Source organism: Bos mutus, chromosome 1, assembly GCF_027580195.1.
Source record: "Bos mutus isolate GX-2022 chromosome 1, NWIPB_WYAK_1.1, whole genome shotgun sequence".
Lineage (NCBI taxonomy): Eukaryota > Metazoa > Chordata > Mammalia > Artiodactyla > Bovidae > Bos > Bos mutus.
In genome coordinates this window covers 53588006-53592409 of record NC_091617.1, presented here as the reverse complement: position 1 = coordinate 53592409, position 4404 = coordinate 53588006, and the positions used below count along the sequence as shown (strand labels likewise).

General features: G+C 37.5%; 1 pseudogene; it reads left to right on the top strand.

The window, feature by feature from the left end:
* Window positions 1-3475: 3475 nt before the first annotated feature.
* LOC138988475 (cysteine dioxygenase type 1-like) lies at window positions 3476-3971 on the top strand (annotated as a pseudogene).
* The last annotated feature ends 433 nt before the right edge of the window (window positions 3972-4404 follow it).

The window sequence follows — 4404 nt, the reverse complement described above, 5'->3', positions numbered from 1 at the left end:
AAGAGGGTGCCTAAAAGGAAGCTAACCAATTTACCTGACAAAACACCTGGAAGCCAGTCTTTAAAGCCAGTCAGCACTGAAACAGGAAGGGGTGGGGTAAGCAAAGAGAAATGGCTAAAGACCGACACAGTGAGAGGCAAGGAGACCTTTCCAACCAGCTTCTCTTTTTCAGTCTGTGCAGCCAAACAACTTTTTCTCAACCTGAGCTCTGTGAGACAGGGGCGATGTTTTTCCTGTGGAGAAATGGAGTCAGTTAGGTTCCTAATGTAGGAATAACAGACACATGGAAAAGGGAATGATTCATGGTACTGAAAAGCAGGGACTTGTATATAAGTTCACGTACTGAACTACAGGACTCTTAAACTCAATCCTCATCAGGACAAAAACTAGAGAATTTTTGGTTAGGGTAACTAAACAATTCACACACTGACCTTTGAGTGACCCTCAGTTAAATACCTGGCTTTCTATACAAAAGTCATCAGACAACATACCCATCTATCCCTAAACAGAACTTCTGACCAGAATTTTAGTGACGAACAAATGATTGGAAAGTTAAAGATTATCAGACACCTGAATAAAATATCCAATGTAAAAGATGAAAACAAACAGAAATCAAAACAAGGATAAAAGACAATGAAAAAGAAAATCAACACAACACACAAGATGTTCAGAGAGATGTAATTCTTCTTCTAAAACTAAAAAAAAAAAAAAAAGATGCAATGGGAGAAAAGAAGATTGGCTTTTTTTTTTTTTTTAAAGAGCACCTGAAAATTAAAGATTTTATAACTGATTTTTAAAATAAAAGCAGAGATGGAAGCTAAAGTTAGGAAATCCAGGAACATAGACTAAAATGCAATATGACATAGAAATAGGAAATATATAACTAAGAGAACTGCACCCTGCTTTCTAACATCTAATAGGAATTCCAGAAATCCTGAATACAGATATTATCAAAGAAATAATATTGAGTTTCCTTGAAATGAAATAGTCTTCTAGAAAGAGAGTACACAGGAATGCCCAGAACAATAAGTAAGAAACACCATTAGAAATTTTATCAAGAGGTTAAAGCAAGACACTGAAAGTTTATAAGATAACACACACAGCCCTTATAAAATAACAAGCATTACATGACACCAGCAACACAAGAATGTTAAATGACAGCAAAGCTAAGCCTCTCAACTGCTGATATAAAATCATTCTTAGTCTAGAATTCCATACTAACTGTATCGGTCTTCATGGAAAACAAGAGAATAAACCCTGTAGGCTAAGGGAAAAATGACTTTCTTAAAGGATGATAGATGGCTCACTCAATCATTAGGAGGGCTGGAGAAACAAGCTCAAGATCAGGGTTCCAATATCGAGATCCAGAACTACACTGCAGAACCACCCTGATGGAAAAACCATTTTATTTTATCCTTCCACCAATCATTCACTGCAACTTCTCCTGCCATGAACACCTATGACACTAGCACCCTTGAAAACCACCTCTGAACCTGCAGCAGCAAAATGATTGCCGCCTACAAAACACAAGCTACTTTCTTCTGAATGTAACCCTGTACTGGTTTGTCTGATAAGATGAACCCACGTAAGTGTACCATAACTGCACAGGAAGTTGGTGAAAGTATTCTGAATTGTACCTTGTAAGGACAGAATTCACAGAATGGGGAAAATAAAAATATAAGGAGGATTTTTGAGATATACTCAATAGTCACTATTCCAACCAAATAGGCAATGCGTACTGCTCCATCAAATTATCAATCAAGTGTGAGGATAGAATAAAAACATTTTTAGACATGAAGGAAATTCAAATAAAATGTTATCACCCTTCATTAGAGAGATGCTGGAAGATGAGCTTTCATCTTCCAGCATAAAGGAATAAACCAAGAAAAAAGGAGTACATGGCATCCCAGACACAGGATCAAACACTGAAAAAGAATGAAGGGAGTTACAGAAGAACATGTTTTCATGGGGTTTAGAGTGTAATTAGCTGAGACTGGAGAAGGATATGGAAAAACAGGAGGAAGGCTTGTAAGCACAAAAAAAGTTTAAAAAATTGATTTATTATCTCTTACATTTTAACATTTGAAAAAGTATTGGTAAGTACTTGACAGCTTTATTGGTGCTTTTGAAAGATATGAAAGATAGAGAAATATAAGCAATAATACAAATACTAAAATGATAGAGTATATTTGGGAAAGAAGAAAAATATATTACTATGCTCAGTAGTAAATAATTTTCAACTATTCAGTATCTATGGAATCTAAGTACTGAGTTAATTAAATATATGCTAAATTACACTGAGAGAACAGTACAAGAGAACACATGTATATGTGGTAAGGGGTGTCTTAAGAGTGATAAATTCTGAATTACCAAATAAGAAGTCTAAAAACACTAAGGTTGAAAAATTAATAAACAGCATCACAAATATAAATATTTAAAGATGTTGGAAAATTGTAGAAGATATCTACAAGATATCTGTAAAAGAGATGAAATTGACAATTTAGGAGTGCAAGACTTGAGAATAAAGAATGGTACAGGAGTCTATATTTTATTCAAAATATGTCTTTTAGTCCTTTTTGATTTTTAACTATGTGAATGAAATACATTGATAAATGTAGAATTTTTTAAAAGAAAACTATCTTGGTAAATTATGATGTAGAAAGTGGGATCTCAAGAGCCTAGATCAGATCAGTAGCTCAGTCATGTCCGACTCTTTGCGACCCCATGAACCACACCACACCAGGCCTCCCTGTCCATCACCATCTCCCAGAGTTCACTCAGACTCACGTCCATCGAGTCAGTGATGCCATCCAGCCATCTCATCCTCTGTCGTACCCTTCTCCTCCTGCCCCCAATCCCTCCCAGCATCAGAGTCTTTTCCAGTGAGTCAACTCTTCGCATGAAGTGGCCAAAGTACTGGAGTTTCAGCTTTAGCATAATTCCTTCCAAAGAAATCCCAGGGCTGATCTCCTTCAGAATGGACTGGTTGGATCTCCTTGCAGTCCAAGGGACTCTCAAGAGCCTGGATAACAGATATCAATACTTTAAAAAAAAGGACAACTAGTTTTTCATGAGAGAAGATAACCAATTTGAAGTTCCCAAGGAAATCCAAGAAAAAAAGAAAGTAAAGCGAAGAGGACAGTAGAGAGAGGTGCAAAGCAGTAGCCAGCAAAAAGGTAACAATCTATTCCACACTATATAATTCTTTCCCATGACACTGCAAAAATCACCAGTATCATATTCTAAACTGAGAGGCTAGTGAGTGATCTCTAACCAAAAAAAAAAAATTTTTTAATGAAGAAGGAATTATTCTTTCAAACATAGTTGGCACCAAATGATGAGAGACCCAATAGACTGAGTTAGTCCTTAGAACACAAGGTCATTGAAAATGAACAGATATATTAGAAATACTTTATTTCTAATATAGAAATAAAGAAATACTTTATTTCAAATCTCTAAATCTTGTGGATCCAAATCTTGTGGATCAAGAAAATGGAAAATTTAATCTCATGATTCTATGCTGGGGTGAAGGACATGGCAGCAGTATCCATGATCACACTGACTCCTATTGCTTTCTGAAGATGCTGCAGGGAAATTGTGTATACCTGTGGCGGATTCATGTTGATATATGGCAAAACCAATACAATATTGTAAAGTTAAAAAATAAATAAATAAAGAAGACATTGTTTGCCTGGGCTGACAAGAAATCCAATGAGATGATCAAGAAGTCTGAAAGAATCTTGAGGGAAAACCAGTGTGCCTACATCAACGATTAGATTGGCTTACATCGAGTAGAGAATATTAGCCATACAGAGCCTGCCATGAGCCTTCACTTGTATAGTCCGCCTTTTGACACATGCCATGCCTTTGATCAAAGAACAGGACATAAAAGCAAAGTCACCATGACATTCCATAGCAAATTTGGAATCAGGATTCCATTTACAACTTCAGGATCACTGGAGAACAACTAAGGGGCACCAGGCCCTCTGAGGTTTTTTTAAGGTCCAGTGAATTCCGCCTTGGACAGGAAGGTCTGCTACCACTTGCCTGTCCAGTAATACACTTTACAAGGCCAATATTAGATCTACCATAAGGCAGATGCTAATTATAAGGCATTAAGTAAGCAAATCGGAGAAGGCAATGGCACCCCACTCCAGTACTCTTGCCTGGAAAATCCTGTGGATGGAGGAGCCTGGTAGGCTGCAGTCCATGGGGTCGCTAAGAGTCGGACACGACTGAGCGACTTCACTTTCACTTTTCACTTTCCTGCATTGGAGAAGGAAATGGCAATTCACTCCAGTGTTCTTGCCTGGAGAATCCCAGGAACAGGGGAGCCTGGTAGGCTGCCATCTATGGGGTCGCACAGAGTCTCGACTGAAGCGACTTAGCAGCAGCAGCAAGTAA